The following is a 12,707-nucleotide window of genomic DNA, read 5'->3' on the forward strand; positions in this document are numbered from 1 at the left end:
GCCAACGGCCAAGGCAGCAGTTCGGCAGCCTAGAATTCTTGCGTGTTCTCGCGTGTGTTTGCCAACTCACACGCGTGTGTGTGTTCGTCCAGTTCATCGTCGCGTTCATCGCGTTCGTGCGTCGCGTCGTGTGCTAGGATTGAGCTTCGGCTCCAACAAGTGGTACCAGAGCGGTTACGACCTCGGACCGGCGGTGATGTCGAACAGCAGCAACGAGGGAGCCAAGAAGAGCAGCCACGACGATGATGGCAAGGTCGACGACACCGACAGTGACAGCAGCCCGAGCACGCCGCGCACTCTCCTGGGAGGGGACAAGCGGGAGGTGGTGGTGGAGCGTGTCGTGAAGGAGATCGGGGCATCAGTGGTGTACCCGGAACTCACGCGCTCGAACTAAACCGAGTGGGTGCTTGTGATGCAGGTGAACCTAGAGGCGCAAGGTCTAGGACGCGATTCATCAAGGCGGTGTCGATCACCGCGAGAATCGGCTGGCACTGGCTGCACTGCTGCGTGCTATGCCAACTGAGATGCGTTCAGTCCTCGCGGTGAAGAAGACAACGGAGGAGGCCTGGGAGGTGATCAAGATGATGCGGCAAGGCGTGGAACGTGTGAAGGCGGCGAACGCGCAGAAGCTTCTGCGGGAGTTCGAGAACATCCGCTTCAAGGAGGGTGAGGCCGTCGACGATTTCGGTATGCGAATTTCCGGTCTCGCCATGAACATTCGCGCACTCGGTGAGTCCTTGGAGGAAGTTCGTTTGGTCAAGAAAATGCTCCGTGTGGTGCCTACTGCATACAAACAGATCGCGCTCTCGATTGAAACGTTGCTCGATCTCGACATGTTATCACTCGAGGAGCTTGTTGGGCGGCTGATGATCGCGGAGGAGGATTGGTTGGCTTGACATCCCCAAATGATTTGGTGTCCTATGGCGTACGTACCCACCTTGATCGACGGTCCAGAAATCATGTGGGCGCCGCAACAAGGAGCTTCTAGATTCACGCGGACGTTAAATGTGACGGCGAGATCAACTATCCTTTTAACAGACTGCGCGTTAAAAAGTCAACAGATACGTTGATAAGCCTCATCCGTTTTCACACAGTCGAAGCTGGACGAACCGGTTATAAAGAAATAATGTTAGGAATAAACAAAATAGGAAATCAGCTAGGCTTATTTTGCAAACCCTATCCAGTCCGTCGCCGACTCGCCGCCATCCTCGATCCCTTCCAATCGGATCCGGCGATTGGCACTTGTCTCCTGCTCCCCAGCCATGGCGGGCTCAGATCGAGTCGAAGAGGGCGACTTTGCGCGCGGCGGGTGGAGTTCTGGCCCCGGGATGCGAGGAGAACGAAGCTTGGGGTCCCGATGGGGCGAGACAAGACCCGGCGTGTCTCTGGGAGCCGCCACCCCCGCAGCGGTTGGTGCTGGCGATGCTCACCTCCACGGCTCCACTGGCGTCGCCATCGAAGACGTCCGCTCCGGGGACGCCGCGCTGGGGCTCCGCTTGTACCAGATCTCCCTCCACCATTGATCTGAACGGGACATGCATGGCCTTGGTCCCGCGACATGAGAGCAGGTAATATAATAATCTCCTATCTCCCTGCTCCTGGAATGATTTGGTTTGGCCTCCGATGTGGTTGGTGTTGAGATTTGCTTGCTCGAGTCCGGTGCAAGTACTAGTTCTATCATTAGTAGAAAAATAAGAACTAATGATGTAGTCAAAAGACTTGTGCCTTTTATTCATAATAAAAAAGTTCAATACGACCTGAATACAAACTGGTATAGTACAAGGTTCGAAACACTAATAAACTAGTAATGCTTAGAATCGACAAGAAACAAATGAACTTTAATTTTGTTCGGCGCCATATTTTTGCCATATGTGCTCTATTAAATCTTCCTTGAGCCGACGATGGGTCTGTCGATCTCGAATCTCACTATTTTTCTCTAGTACATCTGCAAATCCATAGATAGGTCCGTGGTGAAGTCCTGCTGTTTGCGGGGAAAATGGCCCTTGTTCATACGTGCTTGTCAATATTCTATCAGCTATCTTTTGGAGTTTAGTCTGGCTACAATATTTGTGAACACATAAAACTTATCGATATTGCATTAGTACAAGCAGACAATTACATTAAGCTTTAACCATAAACTAAGCATACATTAAGCATTAACCATACAAAGAGTACATTAACCATACATAGCTAACTTCTTTAGATAACTTCTTTACTGGTCTTCGAGTTCTTTAGATAATTTGAGCACCGCAACCTCATGTCTCTTCAGCTTTTCTAGACGCCAACCACTTTTTCATCCTTGTTTCTTCCCGTTTTGCTTTGGCCGATTCTACTTGTGCTTCTGCTGATTTCAATAATGCTTCAGCTCTAATCTTGATAGTTTCATTGTACAACACTATATTTTGAGATGGTAGGTTCCCCAATGGAGAAGATGAAGTGCCTTTTCCTTTACCTTTTAGTCTTTCTTTTGCATTCTTCTGTCCCTCAAGCAGGATAGCATCCAGGTCGCCCAATATTCTACCCGTCAGAGGGTACAATTTTCAATAGCTGTGAAGAGGCGAGAGATATTTTTTAATCTTTATTCATGAGAAATTGGTTTTGGTGTTCGCTACGGACGAAGTAACAAGAACAACAAGGGTTATAGGACAAGGCAAGATATTGTTTGCTCATGTGAGGTTTGAAGCTGCAAATCAGTGATCTATTGGCAATATTTAACAGGGCTCATCACGGATCAGCAATTGTGCTTCTGTAAGGACTGGGTGTAAAGTGATGATAAGGTTGCTTAGAACTAGTGTGATCATGGATGGTATATTAGCCGAGTGAACACAAGCCACAACCACAAATTATCCGAGGGGTATGCAGAGAAGAAACAATGGAATTCTCACAGAATGATAGATGCAACCACCAAGTATTATCAAGAAACAAAGAGACAACAATGTAAGCATTGGTAGAGTTTGTAGCATTTAGGCGTAACAGCTTCATTAATTATATTTTTTTTCACGTAATCATGTTCCAGGCACCTGATGAACTATATATCGAGTTTGATGATTCTAAGTTTTTGGTGGCAGGTGATGTTACATTTGGACAGGCAAGAAATACCAAAGTTTAATATAATGCAAAGATGGACAAAGGAGGCAATTGTATATAATATAAATCACAGGCACATGACAGTGATATAGGATCAGATGCAGATCAAATGAGAAAGAAGGCTTTGCTGATGATGCAGACTCTTCAGTTAGTCCATGGACCTACTGCTGTTGACGAGCAGATGTTCAGGAATGCTATGGAAGCTTTAAGGGCTCTTCCTGCAGTGCAGTGCACCGATGGAGTAATTGTTCAATCTGGCATGAGTAGCATGGACATTGAGCATGAGCAGCTCCCTGTTTCTTGTCCTGAGAGGACAATGAAAGGTGGCCGGCCACTTAGTACTGGACTTAAGGCGTGGCTATCAAGGAACGATAAGAAAAGGATCTCAGAATGTTCATCAAGGGATCCATTAGCTGAAGACTGGCCTGAGGAAGAGAGGCCTGATAGGAAGAAGACCCGGCGCATAATTGATATTTGATAGGCGAAGATGTAGTATAGTTTATTTTGAAATTTGGACGACTCATTTATGATAGTGCATGCTTGTCTATAAGAGTGGATCAGACTTTTCTGTAATTGGAGTTAATATAATATATATTTTTAATTCTGAAATGTGTAACATGAATAACTCAAAACCTACCCGGGGGGGGGGGGGCATGTCCCCATGATTTTTTTAAAAAACATGTGGAAGTCCCTTTTTTAAAAAAAACAGTATTATTGCATTTTGCTGCCGTTCAAGGTAAAAGAAGGATTATATCTAATTTTACTACATTGCAAGTTTATTTGCAGTATCTAAATCTCTTTTGGTGCGGTGTTCTCCCATGATATGGTTAGACTTGAAATGCTTTGTCAATCTCTAGGTTGTTTTTCGAGCAGCCGAAGGACGTGTCGTATTTCGCTGGACCAGGAGCGGACGCTGATTTTGTGTTGCTCCGTCCAACTGCATGAATTACAAAATATCAATATTGGTTCTCATTAGTTACGTTGATGCGACCAATAGTTGAGGTGCAAGACATATATTGGTTCAAGTAAGCTTACAGGACGCATTCTCCAGGTCAACCAAGTTTGTTTCGGTTGGCCGTGCGGTAGCAGTAGTAATGTCAAATTGTATGGGGAGAGTCTTGCCGCTGAGACCTGATGGACAATATTCAGTTAAGTATGTGTTCAGAAGGAATTATGTATCACGATGCAAACATAATTATTATTTTTTCGATGATTTTGCTCAAATGGTTTGCACTGTCGCTTGATAAATGTACATTCTTTTATTACCTTCATATAATGGTGTTGGTGTGGTACCATTACCAGAATCCCCTGATCTGCGTTCAATTATAGTTGTGGAAGAGTCACTACCAGTCCCATTGAGTTGTACATTCCGAGTCACAGTCTTGTAGCCTCCTTAGAATCGACAATATCAATATCAATGCTTATAGATATTGGTGTGCAAATTCTGATAAATTTCTTAGGAAAATCTATAAAGAATACCATGGTACTCTGCTACTTGTGATATTAATGGCAATTTTCTAATGTAGCTGTTTCTATCTGTTAAAACATGGTCTTCATTGTTCTCATGGTGACTAGATAAATTTGATTCATTGTTTTCAGGATTGCATGTATGAAACGAGGCCAACTACGACAATATCAACACTATCACTGTATTATATTATGTCTGTAAGTATTGTGTACTTAGGATACAATTAAATTTGGCAAATATAGTACTTATTTCCCAACATTTCACTAGCATGTTTGATTGAATCCTCCAATGGAATGCTAACCTGACTCTTGCCAAATTCGAACTCGTTACTGTCTGCAGTTCTGCACAAACTATCAGCAAGCACCATAGACTTCATTGTTTCTGCCGAGAAATGTCTAATGCGTGGAGAATGATGAATGCTCCATACTGATCACTCCAATATCCATACTGTCGAGGTAAAGCACCTAAAAGGTGTTCCGGAATTATGTTATACCATTTTATTGCGTTTGAATTAAACAATATCAGCAATGATTAGTACATGGTATATGTGAAGGAAATTATATGGTTACCTGCAGGAAAATGGAGCATCCTGTAATATTTGACACTTTGTTGCTAAGCTGAAGCTCAGTCTTTTAGCTTGACGACTGCCTGGAATAGCTTCTTTATTACATAATCTGACCAATCGAAATCTCCGATGCTTGATGGGTCCACAAGAGCATCCCAGTAATCCACTGACACATAGTCATATTTGGAGCCAGGTGATAATAATGTTGACATTATATATATGACAAATGCTACTTTAAACGCATCCTGGTCAGATTGTGTCATTTCGTTGCCATATTTTCTTTCTAAAACTTCTTGCGAAGCTTTTATACTCCAGTTTTCCCGGGTTTCTGTACTAAGGTATAACCCCATTACAGTTGCAATGATATCCTTCCATGGCATACCGCAATCAGATATACTCTTTCCATTGCATGATATTCCGAATACTTTTTGAAGATCTGTTTTGCTACTTAATGTGTTTTGTGGAGTCAATACCAAGTGTCTGTGAGAGTGGATCTACTCTGCTCATCAGCCAAGCTGCAACTGCAAACCGGCAGTTTATTTGCCTTATTAGTGAGGGGAATAACAGCAAACCACCAAATCCAATTGACTTAACTGAAGACCTTTTCCTCTCATCGAAGCATGATATAACATCATATATTTGCTTAATTGATGACCGAGTTGAAGCAACAATGTAATCTTCTTTCATTTTTCCTAGTGGTAAATCCACTAGAGGTAGAGCTATCTTGAAGGGAATAGCTGCAATGCAGTTACATTATTTTTCACTCACTCTTAAACAATTGTTTTGCAGTAAGTAAATGAAAGCATGCCCGTACTGATACTAATCTGTAATAGAAATATCACACAACATACCTCGAGAGCTCCATATGGTTCGTCTGTAGCAGAGCTCCGTGCAGCAGATCCGCCAGACTTTGGATTGCTTTTCCTCATATCTTCTTAAGATTTCCTCTTTTCAGATTTGCGGAAAGCTCAATTATAACCCTATCCTATTTGTACTCACTAAAATAGCCACGGGTTCAATTTCATTCAATCCAACGAATTAAGCTGGAGGCCGTCCGCATGGTTGCGGGGCGGCTTCGATGGAGGGGCGGTGTAGTGTGCTTCCCAGCCTGGAAGAGCCGCTGGGGGAAGGGGGAGTGCGCGGGTTGGCCCGTGAAGGGGAGGGGGAGGGTTGCGTGAGTTGCTCCAGGAGAAGAAGAGTTTTCTGGAAGATGTACAGTGCCTCGAGCTGTTCCTCAAGTCGGCAGTCCTACAACAAATGCTACTACAGTGATTTTGTGGTGCGTGGTGTGAACGCGTCTTCTAAACTCTGGATAAGCAAACAGGCTAACCCTAAGTTAGCTTAACGGCTCGTTGCTGCACGCATCTTGGAGTATTCATCGACGGCAGCGATTTGCTATGGGTACGTACGCCATAGGACACTAAATCCTCGTTGGCCAAACATCGTCATCGCTTGTTGCCAGAATCCTCGGCTAGAGGCGAGAAGCAAGGAGGATAATATTCAGGCACCAAGGCACAGGGCGGAGCTGCAGGTGGTCAACAAGAAAGAAGTGAAGGGATGGTCAAGCTCACCAAGGAAGGGACGCCGCGGCGCAAAGGTAAGTGCCGCAACTGCGGCATATGGGGCCACTGGGCGCAGGATTGCAAGAAGTCCAAGAAAGAGTGGCATGAAGAAGCTCACCTCGCTAAGGCCGACGTCGATCAACCTGCACTACTGGTGGCCACTGCTGTCGAGGAGGCGGTGACCACGTCGCACGTCGTCCACCTGAACGAGAAGCAGGTATTCCCGGTGGCAAGTGAAGATGAGATGCTCTGGTATTTTGATACTGGGGCCAACAATCACATGATGGGGCGTCGAGCAGCCCTGGCTCATCTGGATGACATGGTGTGAGGCACTATTTGTTTCGGGGATGGCTCTCTGGTGGAGATTCGTGGCCTCGGAACGAAGGTCGCGGAAGGCCGCACTCGCGAACATAAGGTACTGACTGATGTCTACTATATACCGAAGTTGAAGAGTAACATAATCAGCAGGATCAGGCACTATATTACATCAAGAAGATTAAAGCTAGTGGTGAAAATGAACTAGGTGAGAAACTGAAAGCAATCAGAACAGATAGAGGGGGAGAGTTCAACTCAAACCTGTTCACTTTATTCTGTAATGAGGCAGGGATCAAGCACTACACTACCACACCCTATACTCCACAGCAGAACGGGGTGGTGGAACGTTGAAACCAGAAAGTGGTCGAGATGGCAAGGTGCATGTTGAAAAGCAAGGGGGTGCCAGCACAGTTCTAGGGAGAAGCAGTGGTTACAGCAGTCTATGTGTTGAACTGAGCACCCACTAAGTGCCTAGATGGGAGGACACCATATGAAGCCTGGTATGGGAAGAAGCCTAGAGTGAGCCACATGAGGACCTTTGGATGTATAGCTCATGTCAAGGCAGTTGGGCCTGATGTCAGAAAACTGTCTGACAGATCAAATAAAATGGTGTTCATTGGCTATGAACAAGGTACAAAAGGCTACAGGTTGTATGACCCAGTGACAGAAAAACTTCATGTGAGCAGGGATGTTGTGCTTGAGGAAAACCAAGATTGGGATTGGAGCAGTAAAGGTTGTGAGAAGGACAGTCTGAAGACGTTTCACATTGAGTTTTCAGTCGCTGTCCAAAATTGTGGTGGAACCGTCTGAATTAAAATCTAGTCATATGCCTCTATCACCTTTGACTCGCAAGGCACATGAATAGACTTAATCCCGGTAGTCCGTCGAGTCACCCCGTGGATGCTCGAAAAACCATTACCCGAGAAACCGACATCAAACACATAGAACTCTCGATGGAGCCACAACAATTACAACAATATAGCATTTCATACAACATAGTATTAAACTTTTACAAACCAGAGTTTGAAAAGAATAGCGGAAACTTTCAAATACATAAGTTAGTGATTCGTGATCCAGTCAATATCAAAGCAATCCTTAATCTTCGGGCTTTATCACCAAATGAAATCCATGAACACCATTATATCCAGACCAGCTCCAAACAGTCATAAATCAGCGGTCCTAAGCATGAATGCATGCATGAGGTCATAAGCACAAGTAAATCACATTCAATAATGATAAAACAGAGCATTTAGCTCTCACATTCACCTTTAATGCCTTCCAATTGAAGGAGCAAGCATGCAAATCACCAAGGATGAACCACCAGGTCCTAAATAGGCCTAAAGCATTTCAAATCAGAGACACACTTTAGAATTCATTTCTGGAATTTAATTTATAACATTCATTTAACTACTTATTCATTTATAAGTGATTTAGAGCTTGTCATTTATGTTCTGGATGTTTTTGTGAACCAAATATCATGAAAAGTTACAGAGGCACACATGATAACATCACAAAGCTATCAGAATTTTCTTAGAATTAATCTCCTAACAGATCATTCCCAAAAAATTATTTAGTGCTAGAATCATGCTTGTTATTTATGTCCTGGGACTTCCTGTGATTTACTTGGTATTAAAATTTAGAGGAACACACAAAAATACCTAGAAATGATACCAGAATTTTTATAGAATTAATTTCGTAACAGAACAATCACAAGAATTCAAATGGTGCTCCAAACATACTTGTTATTTTTAGTACAGCATGAACACAGTACAACTGGAGTTCAAATTTTTAATACAATGTTCCCAGATTACATTTAGCCTACTGGAGTTTTTATAGCATTTATTGAACAGTAATTTCCCTACTACTCATTTTCCCATGTTAATAATACACTAAAAATGGATACAAGATGGAAAAACCTATTAGAACAGTGAATAACAAATTAATTTCTAGATACATTAGTCTATCACTCATGATGATCACACTATCAAAATATCACAAGCTTTGGACATCATTTGGTCTGTCTTTCGTTTTTATTTGTGTTTAACTTGCATGCATGAAATCATGGGTAAAACAGTAATTTCAGGGAGGCTAATCTATTCCATCATGTAGTCCTGGACATGAGGAGTACAGAAACTCGAGTTTCACATTTTTCACATTTTCCTATGAACTGTTATTGAATTTTTTTAAAGTTTTCACAAATTTAAAAACAAACCTAAACTCATTCAAATACGGATCTGACTTAAATCTTAATTATCAACAAGTTCAGGGGAGTGCTTGAAATTGCTGGGAGGGAAGCGGATGGGGGCCGGCGATGCGCTCCGGTCGTATGAAGAATGGCTTCTGCTGGTCCGCTGATTGGCTCGAGGCGTGGACTATTGTCGGCCGTTTTGGCAGTCAAAGCCCGGAGGCCCTAGGTGCCATGGGCAGCCGCCGTCGGATCGGCCGGTTTTTGCGCGCTGCAAGGCATGCCCCTAGGGCCGCTGCGCTACAAAACCCGGGGAGTGAGCCTGGGCGGAGCGGCCGTCGGTGCAGATCTTGGTGGTAGTAGCAAATATTCAAATGAAAACTTTGAAGGCCGAAGAGGAGAAAGGTTCCATATGAACGGCACTTGCACATGGGTAAGCCGATCCTAAGGGACCGGGTAACCCCGGCAGACAGCGCGATCTCGCGCATTGCCCGAAAGGGAATCGGGTTAAGATTTCCCAAGCCGGGACGTGGCGGTTGACGGCGATGTTTGGAAGTCCGGATGTGACACCCCGGCCTACAGATAGCACAAGAGAATTTGAGAATCTCTCAAACGAGGCAGAAGAGTTATGCAGATCTGAGCTGAAGAAGTGCTTGAGAGTGCTAGAAGAACAAACACCATTGAAAGGGTTGGATGAGAAGATCTGACTTACAACGAGCACTCGGTGAAAATTTTTGGAGACTGCTGAGAGAGTTACTCGGGACAAGAAGATCAAGATGTGCAGAATGCAATGGAGTAACATACCGAGAAGGAGAGCTGAGGAAGAGAATGGTCGTCATTTCATCAGGAAAAGAACAGATCTCCAGTTACATATGTCCTCGAGTCAGCATGAGGATAGGCGAGGCAACCCTCCCTGAGGATCTTATTGTAATGGAGTCAACCGGACTCGACATCATTCTTGGTCAAAATTGGTCAGTTCGAAACAAACTTGTGATGCAACCTACCAAAAGAGTGGTAAAGGTCCAACCCTCGTCAGGGGAGCAGATTGAGCATGAGGTTCAACACACTTCCAATGCAAGACATGTGGGGTACGAGAATCCAACTAAGTTGTGCGTAGAGCTTAATCTCATCCTTGTTTCTCTTTGCTAGCCAGCCCAGAATCTCGGGACGAGATTCCTGTAAGGGGGTAGGATTTGTAACACCCTAATTTAATTTTCTGCTTTAATAATAAATTTAATTGGCTCTATTTAATTTTCTAGGATTTAATTTGCTAAGTCTTGCATTTATAATTTATTTCTGCTTCATAAATTAATTAAAATTTATCTTAGGTTCAACATGTTGTTGCATTCATGCTGGTGCATTATTTTATTTGGTTGAGTGCATAGGGTTTGAATTTAAATTGGAGTTTGAATTCAATTAGTTTGAGTGAAGTTTGAAAAGAAAGGAAATAGGAAAAACCAGAAAATAAGAAACCCGAAACCAGCCCAAACCCTGCTTCGACCCAGCCCGCTCCCTTTCCTTCTCTCCCCCGGCCCAGAACGCTCGCACGCAACCCAGCACCCACCTCTCCTTTCCCGCGGGCAGCCCAGCAGAACGGCGCCAGCCCAACTGCAGCGCAGCGAACCACCCGCACGCACCTCAACTGCCAAGGCGTCCCCACCTGGCATCCACACCGCGCCTCCCCTCCTGCATGCGAGCACGCCCTTCTGCCTCTGTCATCGACGCCCGCGTGGCCCAGCAGCCAGCCTCCCTCCTCACGCGACGCCGGCCCACCTCTCCCAGCAGCTCACCCCGCGCGCGCAGCACCTCGGCCACACACGGCAGCCACGATCCTTGCCAGCAACGCGCGCAGCGGCAGCACTAGCGACACCACCCCCTGCTCGCTTGGCCCCACTGTCGGCGACCAGCGGACGCACGCCAACGGCTGCGCAGCGCGCGCCTATCTCCTCCCGCACAGGCCCAACACATGGCAGTCCAGCAAGCCTCAGCACGGCCGCTCCCACGCGTCCGGCCCGCCTCCCTTTCCTTTCTGACGCTGATAAACCGGCCCCCACGCCAATCCTTCCTTCAGAACCTTGCACCGGCCCCGTTCGAACTCGCCGCCGTGATCTCCGCTGCAGCCCGCTGATCACGCACGCTGAGATTCCGGCACCGCCTCTTTAAACGCCCCCAGGAACCGCCCCTACAGACCTGCGCCCCCATCTACCCGAGGCCGGCAAGCCCTGCGTGCCCTTGGCCTTGCATGCACTCCACCTGCTGCTGGTTTCTCGATGCCTCACGTCGCCGATCAGATCACCACTGCCGCCAAGTCCTGTTTGCGTGACCACGAACAGAAACAAGCCATCACCGGCCACCGGTACAGCACCTCGCCAAAGCAAGCGCCACCGCCCAGGAAGCAGGAACAGAGGCCATCACCAGTCATGCCGTGTCGGAACGTCGTCGCCCACAGAACAGATCGTCATCGCTGCCGTCGGCCTCGATTCCGGCCATCCCGAGGACTTCTAGGCGTTCGTCTCCTAGTCGACGTCCCTGTGGCGCCCTGCTCAGCTTCGGAGAGTTTTATCGTATTTGTACTTCGCTTCCACTGTATCAGACATTTTTGTCATTAATGTAATAAATAGCATTCGTATTCACTTTATTATATCTATTTACGTGATATGTGCTATGATATACTGTTCATTCTGTTGTATATACGTGTGACTTGATCCTGGCACGTATATGATTGCTCGGTTTATGTCCTTTTATAAACCGGGTGTTACAGAGTGGTATCAGAGCCATATTGACTGTAGGACGAAGCCTAGATAGAACTGGTCGAGTTTTAGGACTTCTTCTCTCTAATCCTTGTCTGCTGAAACTATTTTATTATTATACCCCTTTGAATTCTATGACTTTTACTCGTCTTGCCTTGATTTCTCTCTCTAAAGAATAGTTTTCGTAGACTTTGGCCTGAATCAGTCATCTGACCACATGAGTATAAGCTAGGTGACCCTTTATAATAATACGATAGCACGTTCTGCGACGCGATGTGTTAGTCGAGTCGTATGTTAAACTCGGCTAAGTTGTGAAATTGTCTGCTTGTTATTATGCTACATGTTTGATTTAGATTTTTGAATGATTGCATAGCTGAGTAGTTTAAATTTGTTTAAAGAAAATCAGTCTGATGCTAAAGTTAACTAATTAATAAAATGAGTTAGATCGTTGGGGGTAAAACCATCCACTCTATCCTCTCTATCTTATCATGCCTTGGGCTTCTGTCTTGCTTGTTGAGAAGAAGGATAGCGCGAAGAGGATGTGACATTCCAGAATTCACCGACGAGGACATCGGTTTCTATAAGGGGGTAGGGATGTGACACCCCGGCCTACCGATAGCACAAGAGAATTTGAGAATCTCTCAGACGAGGCAGAAGAGTTATGCAGATCTGAGCTGAAGAAGTGCTTGAGAGTGCTAGAAGAACAAACACCATTGAAAGGGTTGGATGAGAAGATCTGACTTACAACGAGCACTCGGTGAAAATTTTTGGAGAC

The 12,707-nt window shown here is 45.3% G+C and overlaps 2 long non-coding RNA genes across 7 annotated transcripts; one reads left to right on the forward strand and one right to left on the reverse strand.

The window, feature by feature from the left end:
• The first annotated feature begins 1,553 nt into the window (after nucleotides 1-1,553).
• Nucleotides 1,554-3,593, forward strand: LOC120703408. Of its 3 annotated transcripts, XR_005686945.1 has the most exons (4): nucleotides 1,554-1,568; nucleotides 2,415-2,675; nucleotides 2,719-2,937; nucleotides 3,017-3,038. It is a non-coding gene; the product is annotated as an uncharacterized LOC120703408 (long non-coding RNA). The 3 variants fall into 3 exon arrangements; XR_005686944.1 differs by lacking the exons at nucleotides 1,554-1,568; nucleotides 3,017-3,038 and adding an exon at nucleotides 3,069-3,593 and having other exon boundaries at nucleotides 2,477-2,675; XR_005686946.1 differs by lacking the exons at nucleotides 1,554-1,568; nucleotides 3,017-3,038 and adding an exon at nucleotides 3,089-3,593 and having other exon boundaries at nucleotides 2,477-2,675.
• On the reverse strand, nucleotides 2,529-6,155 carry LOC120703407. 4 transcript variants are annotated; one of them, XR_005686940.1, is made up of 6 exons: nucleotides 5,722-5,780; nucleotides 5,125-5,641; nucleotides 4,857-5,019; nucleotides 4,354-4,479; nucleotides 4,123-4,218; nucleotides 2,529-2,547 (listed from the first exon to the last, which is right to left on the reverse strand). It is a non-coding gene; the product is annotated as an uncharacterized LOC120703407 (long non-coding RNA). The 4 variants fall into 4 exon arrangements; XR_005686942.1 differs by having other exon boundaries at nucleotides 4,354-4,476; nucleotides 5,722-5,779; XR_005686943.1 differs by lacking the exon at nucleotides 5,722-5,780 and adding an exon at nucleotides 5,972-6,155 and having other exon boundaries at nucleotides 2,533-2,547; nucleotides 5,125-5,286.
• Nucleotides 6,156-12,707: the final 6,552 nt, after the last annotated feature.

Source organism: Panicum virgatum, chromosome 4K, assembly GCF_016808335.1.
Source record: "Panicum virgatum strain AP13 chromosome 4K, P.virgatum_v5, whole genome shotgun sequence".
NCBI classification, from domain to species: Eukaryota; Viridiplantae; Streptophyta; class Magnoliopsida; order Poales; family Poaceae; genus Panicum; species Panicum virgatum.